Source organism: Trichechus manatus, unplaced genomic scaffold (genome assembly GCF_000243295.1).
Source record: "Trichechus manatus latirostris isolate Lorelei unplaced genomic scaffold, TriManLat1.0 scaffold00028, whole genome shotgun sequence".
Classification (NCBI taxonomy): Eukaryota; Metazoa; Chordata; class Mammalia; order Sirenia; family Trichechidae; genus Trichechus; species Trichechus manatus.
Window position 1 is genome coordinate 22,639,169 of NW_004443964.1, and position 8,859 is coordinate 22,648,027.

Consider the following 8,859-nt stretch of genomic DNA (forward strand, 5'->3'; position numbering starts at 1 on the left):
TTTCCAAGGAGTGTCTGGTGGATTTGAATTGCCAGCCTTTTGGTTAGCAGCTGTAACTCTTAACCACTGAGCCACCAGGGCTCCAACAGAAAAAGAAACGGAGTTAATTTGGGGGGGTACACTTCAGTTTGTGACCTCTGATATTTGTATCCACTCCCTAAATGGAAACATGTTGTACGCATTGTTCTGCAACTTGCATCCTTCACTCAACAATAGACCTTGGGTATTTTCCATGTCAATACCATCAATCTCACCCTTTTTGAAGGCTGCATAGTACTTGATTGATTCCCTGAATGAACTATAATTTACTTAACCAAATTTGATTAATGGGCATTTGGCATGCTTGCAATTGTTTGATATTACAAACAGTGATGCAATGGACATCCATTTATATGTCTATCTATATATGCATGCACATGTCTTCCCACTGATGTGAATATTTCACTGGGATTAATTCCTACAAAAGAATTGCGGGGTTGAAGGATCTACATATCTAATTTTTAAACAGATATGGGCACACTGCCCTCCAGAAATGACCTATTCACACTCTCGCCAAGAGGAATGGTTTCTGTCCCCTCCTCACCAAAACTGGGTATTGTCAATCTTTTTAATCTTTGCCAGTCTGATAGGCAAAAATTATTTTGTTGTTCTTTTAACTTGTATTTCTTCTCCCATCATACATGAATCAATTCTAGGTGGATTATAGAACTAAATGAAAAAGGCAAAATGATAAATCTTTAAGAAGATAATAGAGAATATCTTCGTGGCCTTAGGGTAATAGTTCTTACACAATTCACAAAAAGTATAAACCACAAAGGAAAAGACTGATAAATTAGACTACATTAAAATGAAAAACTTCTGTTGATGAAAAAGGAGGCCTGGTTGCACACTGGTTAAGCACTCAGCTGCTAACCTAGAGGTTGGTGGTTCAAACCCACCAGCTGCTCCGGAGGAGAAAGATGTGACAGTCTGCAGATGTGGCAGTCTGCTTCCGTAGAGATTACAGCCTTGGAAACCCTGTGTGGCAGTTCTACCCTGTCCTATAGGGTTGCTAGGAGTTAGAACCAATTCAACGGCAACAGATTTGGTTTCGGTTGCTTGATGAAAAACCCTATGAAAAGAACGAAAAAACATGCCACAGAGTGGAACACCTGTCACAGACAATATAGATAAATCATTAAAAAATAATGTCGAGTGAAAAAGCCAGGCACGCAAAACACATAGTGTACTGTCTTGATCATCTAGTGCTGCTATAACAGAAATATCACAAGTGGATGGCTTTAACAAAGAGAAATTTATTCTCTCACAGTCCAGTAGGCTACAAGTCCAAATTCAGGGCATCAGCTCCAAGAGAAGGCTTCTCTCTGTCGGCTCAGGAGGAAGGTCCTTGTGATGCATCAGTCTTCCATTGGTCTGGGAGCATCTCAGCGCAGGAACCTCAGGTCCAAAGGACGCGCTCTGCTCCCGGCACTGCTTTCTTGGTGGTATGAGGTACCCACGTCTCCCTGCTTGCTTCTCTCTTTTATATCTCAAAAGAGATTGACTTAAGACACTATCTAATCTTGTAGACCTCATCAGTATAACTGCCTCTAATCCATTTTATTACATCATAGTGATAGAGTTTACAACATTTAAGGAAATCACATCAGATTACACAATCATACAATACTGGGAATCATGACCCAGCCGAGTTGATACACACATTTTTGGGAGGACATAATTCAATCCATGACACGTACTACTCCATTTATGTGAAGTTTAAAAGTAGGTCAAACTACATGGTATTGTGTATATATACATATATATATATTTTGATGAAACCATAAAGCAGAGCAAAGAAGTGATTCCTATAAAATAAGGGTAGTGGTTATCTTTGGGGGGAGGAGGTGATGTGATCTATGAGGGGCGCATGGGGGCTTCTGGGGGCTGGAAGTGTTTTATTTCCTCCTTGGGGTTGGGGGGGTGGTGACACAGATGCTCACTTTTCATTCGTTTGTGAATCTGTCTTATGTTTTATGCACTTGCTCATGTGAACTTTCTATCTCACAATACTATTTTTTTTTTCAAGAGAAGAGAATTTGGGTAACAAGAACAACAAGCAATAAGAAGTTATCAGAAATTTAAAAAAAAAAAAGTACTTGCAGTAATTTCCCTTGTTCACACAGAGATGTAAATCCGCTGAGCCTGCCCTTTCTTCACCTGCTTCTGACACAGCCTCTTGATGCATGTCTGGGAGGGAGCCCGTTTCTCATCTTGGATTGTTTCTTGTTCCCTTCGGTGTCTGGGCTGAATGCCAGACCAAATGATGCAGACCTATAGCCTGCGGCAATTCTCACTGTGATGTCTTCAAGGGTCCTTGGCATTCTGTTTTTTCCAGAGCAAGCTTCCTAAACTCCTCTCCCTGTCCAGCTGGACTCTGAGTCCTTTGCTCCTCTAGCTTTGACCCCTTCTTTCTGCTCCCTCTGTGGCTTCTCTGGCTGGAGTATCTTGGCCAAGCCCTGGCTGGGTGAAAGGACAACTGCCCTTGGCTTCCAGCCATCTTGGCCAACACAGCCCTTGTGTCACCTTCTCTGTCCTCCCTGGAAACCTTTATGATTCCTGGGCCCTGGGCTGCAGCTTTTTCTCAGCTGTCTCTGAAATTTCATACATCCGAACACCCCACCCTCTCCTTACTTTCCTTCCAATTGGCTTGCCCAAGTATCCCCGGAGCTAAAGGACATGCACGTATAAGATTTTGGTAAATATTGCTAAATTGTCTTCCGGTTAAGTTTGCACCCATTAACACTCTTTCCAAGTGTGTTGCTGCTGTATGCCATCAAGTTCATTCTGACTCGTAGTGACCCTATAGGACAGAGTAGAACTGCCCCATAGGGTTTCCTAGGCTGTAATCTTTACAGAAGCAGATTGCCAGGTCTTTTTCTCTTATGGAGCCGCTGGTGGGTTTGAACCACTGACCTTTCAGTTAGCAGCCGAGCACTTACCGTTGTTCTACCAGGGCTCCTTTTCAAGAGTGTTTATTTCCTCACATCCTTGACAGCACAGTATGTCAACAAACTTAAACAGAGATATAATTTTCTATTTTGAGTTAGAATTCTTTGATTATTACAGAGGTTGCTCGTCTTTCAGTACGTTTATTGGCTGTATGGATTTCTCTTGTAGCAAACTGCCTGTCTATTTTCTTTGAACATTTTTCTATTGAGCTTTTCATCATTCCTTGCTGGTTTGTATGAACTCTTTTTAAATTAAGGCATTTAACTCTATCATACTGCGTATGATATCATGTTGCAAATAATATTTTTGTCTATAAAAGCATTTACATTTTATTTAGTTGTATTTATCCATTTTTTTTCTTTATAGGCTTGAGTTTGGCTTTTGCTTAGAAAAGACTTCCCTCACTTCAAAATTATAAAAATAAATCTATTGGGAAAGTATTCTGGTGTAAGGAGTGAGGTAGGGATCCAGCTTTCTTTTTTCATAAACAGATTTTTCATAAACTTTAGTTGTCCCCACTAATTTCTTAAAGCAATTCTTCTCCCCCCGCTTATTTATAATGTCATTTCTCTCAAAAATTAAATTACCATATACATGAGGACTAGTTCTGCCTTATCAACATCTATGGAGATATGTATTAATATGAATTTAGCTATGGCTGCTAACCAAAAGGTCAGCAGCTTGAATCCACCAGGCGCTCGTAGAAACTGTATGAGGCAGTTCTACTCTGTCCTACAGGGTCGCTATGAGTCGGAAATGACTCGATGGCAAGGGGTTATCCTATTAATAGATTAGTATCCAGTATCTAAGGGATTAAAATACCTAGGAATAAATCTAACCAGGGATGTGAAGGACTTCCACAATCAAAACTATAAAACATTGCTGAAAGAGATTAAAGAAGACTTAAATAAATGGAAAGATGTTCCATGTTTTTGGATTGGAAGACTTAATATTGTTAAAATGTCAATACTACCCAAAGTGATCTATAGATTCAATGTAATCCTGATCAAAATTTGAACAGCCTTCTTTAGAGAAATAGAAAAACCAATTCTCAACTTTATATGGCATGGCAAGAGGCCCGGAATAGCTAAACCAATCTTGAAAGTGAAGAACAAAGTAGGAGCACTCACACTTCCTGATTTTAAAACATGCTATATAGGGTCACTATGAATCAGAATTGACTTGACGGCAACAGGTATACAGCTACAGTAATCAAAACAGCCTGGTACTGGTATAACAATAGACAAATAGACAAATGGAATAGAACTGACAGCCCAGAAGTAAACCCACACATCTATGGTCAACTGATTTTTGACAAAGGTGCTAAGTCTATTTGGCGGGGAAAGAAGGGTCTTTTCGGTAAACGGTACTGGGAAAATTTGATTTCCACATGCAGAAAAACAAAACAGGATCCATGTCTCACACCATACACAAAAACAAATTTAACATAGATTAAGGACCTAAATGTGCAAACTAAAACCATAGAATTCTTAGAAGAATAAGCAGGGGCAACACTGTCAGGCCTAGCTTTCAACAATGGATTATCTAATATAACAAAAGCACAAACAGCAAAAGACAAAATAAATTAATGGAACCTCATAAAAACTGAAAACTTTGATTCATCAAAAAACTTTGCCAAAAAAGTGAAAAGATAGCTACCTACTGGGAGAATATCTTTGGAAACCATATATCCAACAAGAATCTAATAACCAATATATGTACGAAACTTCGACAACCTAGCAATAAAAAGACAAACAACCCAATCATAAAATGGGCAAAGGATTGAATAGACATTTCACCAAAGAGAACATTCAAAGGGCCACCAAACACACGAAAAGATGCTCAACACCATTAGCCATCAGAGAGATGCAAATCAAAACCACGAGCTATCACTTCACTCCCACTAGAATGACTAAGATTAAAAAAAAAAAAAGAAAGAAAGAAAATAGCAAATGTTGGCAAGGATGTGGGGAAACTGGAACACTTATCCATTGCTGGTGGGAATGCAAAATGGTACAGCTGTTGTGGAAAACAATGGTTCCTCAAAAAACTAAAAATAGAACTACAGTTTGACCCAGCAATTCCACTCCTGGGTAAATATCCAAAAGATTTGAAAGCAGAGACTCAAAAAGAGACGTGTACATCAATGTTCATTGCAGCACTATTCACAATAGCCAAAAGATGGAGACATCCTAAATACCCATCAACAGATGAATGAATAAACAAAATATGGTACATACATATAATGGAATACTACTCAGCAAGCAGGAAAGATGAAGTCTTGATACATGATACAATATTGATGGAGCTTGAAGACATTATGCTGAGTGAAATAAGCAATTACAAAAGGGAAAATACTGTATGACCTCACTTATATAAAAAGAGAAGAAAAGGCAAATGTATTGTTAGACCAAAGTTTATTAGTGGTTACCAGGGGCGGGAGGGAGGAGGGGCAAAGGAGCGTTAATGGTGTTGGAAAAATCTCACTGATTAAGGGTAGATTTGCACAGCCAAATATTGTAATTGCTGTCAGTAAGTTGTACACCTGTAAAAAGTTGAATTGGCAAAAGTTTTGTGTGGTAGATATATTTACAACAATCACACACACAAAAAAAGCTGCTGAGGCTGCTTATGTACAACCAAACATTTCATGGCATTTGGTTCCTTGGTTTGGAGTGTTGGGGTCATGGATTCATAGGACATTCTAATTAATTGGCCTAATTATGTGTTTAATGCCTCTGTTCTACTTCCTGGTTCTTTGCATAGTGCTTGGAGTCTTAAAAACTTGCAAGCGGACATCCAAGACACAACAATTTATTTCTATTAACCTGAGCAAGAAGAAGAAAGAGAGTCAGGAATGGGAGGAGGATATGGAATGTGTGGCTAATTGCCTCCATGAATAGTTGCCTCCTTTGCCATGAGACCAGAAGAACTGGATGGTGCCCGGCTACTACTACTGAACATTTTGATCAAGGATTCCGTAGAAGAATCCATATCAAAAGCGGAAAAACGCAGAACAGAATTTCAAATTCATAGGAACTCTAGACTTTCTGGAGCCGTGGAGGGTGGATATTCTTTAAACCTTAAACCAAAAATATCTCCTGAAGTCATCTTAGAACCAAACAGTAGTCTAGCTTAACTAGTAAAAAGGTCTGCTTTGAGCGTTATGCTCTTTTAAGAACTACCTATATGGGATCAAATTGATAACAGCAACTAGAAATATTAGATAGGGACCTTAGGGGGTAGTGAGTTTATGTTAATGATGGAGGAATAACTCAGAAAAGAAGGGTGAGAATGGTTGCATAACTCAAAGAATGTAATCAATGTCCCTAACTTGTACATGTAGAAACTGCTGAGTAGGTATATGTTTTGCTCTGTATATCCTCAACAACAACAACAAAATAAAATTTAGAAGAAAAAAATTATTACCTTTTGTGAAGTTACATTAATAGTTTCCAAATATTAAACCATCTTTACATTTTTAGAATACACTCTACTTGGTCTCTCTCTCTCGCTCTCTTTTTTTGGTGTTCTGTTGAAATTATTAGCTAATATCATTTTTAGGATTTTTGCATCAATATGCATAAGTAAGATTGATGTGTAGGTTTTTTTTTTTGTGTGTGTGCTTTCTTTGACAAGTTTCAGCATCAATGTTATGTTCACTGCATAAAAAGAATTTTGAATATTTCCTTCTACTTCTGTTATAGAAGAGTTAGACATAGCTATTCCTTAAATGTTTGGGAGACTTCCCCTGCGGAACTATAGGCTTTGCGTGTTTTGAGGGAGCACTTCCTTTTTTTTTTTAAGGGAGTAAACCTATGATAATTGGACTCTGTGGAAATTAGCTTGCTAATATTCTCTCTCTCTTTTGGAGTTAATTTTGGTAATTTGTATAATAATAACAAACTGGTGGTAAAGTAAAGGGTGAGCAAAAAAGAAGAAAACCCTCAACGAGATGGATTGACACAGTGACTCCAACAATGGTCTCAAACATTGCAATCATTGTGAGGATGGTGCAGGACCAGGCAGTGTTTCATTCTGTTGTACACAGGGTCTCTATGAGTCGGAACCGACTCTACAGCATCTAATAACAACAATAAACTGAGTTTCTGGGCCAGCCAAGTCAAGGCCTCTAAGTACAATGACAGCATCGAGGTCCCAACACCCTGGGAATCATGGTATGCACTTTTTTGTGTCTTTCTTCGCTTAGTATATTTAGAGATGCATCCATGCTGTTGCATGGTTTAGATAATCCTTGAGTAGTAGTTTGTTTCTTTTCATTGACGAGTAAGTATACCACTGTATGGATAGTACCACAACTTGTTCCTCCATTCAATTATTGACGGACATATGGATTGCTTCCCATTTTTGACTGTTATGAATTCAGCTGCTTTGAATACTCTTGTACAATTGTGGATATATGGTTTTACTTCTCTTGGATAAATACCTAGGAGTGAAATTATTGGATCAAGGGTAGATGTATGTTTAACTTTTTAAAGAAGTTGCCTAACAGTTTTCTAAAGTGGTTGTACCATGTTATACTCACACAGCAGTTTGAGAGTTCCAGTTGCTCCACATCCTCACTGACATGGGAGTCATCAATCCTTTTCATTTTAACCCTCTAGTGCAGTGCCTCCACAGCGGTACCCTGTTATAGCTTCAAATTGCATTTCGCTGATGACAGATGATGTTGGACCAGCACTTTCTCATATGCTTATTAGCTATTTGCATATCTTCTTTTGTGAAGTGCATATGCAACTATTTTGTCTCTCTTTGTTTTTTGATTGGGTTGCTTGTCTTCCATTATTTAGTTTCAGAAACTATTCTGGATACAAGTCTTTTTGTCAGATATATGTGCTGTGAATATTTCTTCTGAGTCTGTGGCTTGCCTATTTATTTTTTTAATGGTGCTGTTTGATGAGCAGAAATTTTAATTTTTCCAAACTCCGTTTATCAATGTATTTTTAGGGTCCATGCTTTTTGTGTCCTTTCTAAGAAATCTTTGCTTATCCCAGGATTGAGAAGATATTTTCCTATGTTTTCTTCTAGTAACTTTATCAATTTAGTTTTTCTGTTTAAAACTATGGTCCTTCTTGAATAGATTTTTTTTCTTCTTTGAAAATTTTTTATATAGGGTGTGAGGTAGGGATTGAGGTCCTTGCCCACAAGCTTCTCTAGTTGTTCCAGCACCACTTGTTGAAGAGATTTTTCTTTTCCCATTGATTTGCTTTGTTGCTTTTGTCAAAATCATTTGACCGAGTTTTGGGATGGCTCTTGCTATCACTTCCAACACTAAGTGCCCCAGGTAAATATGTGCCTTATGTAGTCTTTGGCTACTCAAAGTGTGGTTCAGGGACTGACAGCATTACATCACTTGGGAGCTTGTTAGAAATGCAGAATCTGGCATGACTCTAGACCTACCGAATTAGAATCTGTATTTTTTTTTTTTTGTTCCCAGGTGATAGTTTGAAGAGCACTGGTGTGGAAAATTTTTGAGGAAGGAGGGAAAACGTCATCATGACATTTACCCTGACTCTCATAGCCTTCCCATGCGCTGGGGGCTGCTGGGGCCTGTTGACCCTTTTCCTCTCCTGGACATGCTACGTCAGCAGGGCATAGTTTTACTTGCTGCCTCCACTCAACCTCTGGGTCCACCCTTCCTGATAGGTGCTTCTTCGCTGTGGGGGAGAGGAGAGGAGACTCCCTTGCTTACTCCTCACCCCCTAACACCCACAACCACCTGCTCACTCACCCAGCAGCTCCAATTCTGGTGCCTTGCCCTCTCCTCCGTATACATCCTCTCACCCCTGAGCCTCACTTTCCTCAATTACAGAGCGGAGATAATAAATGTCTCTATCTCAGGGGCTA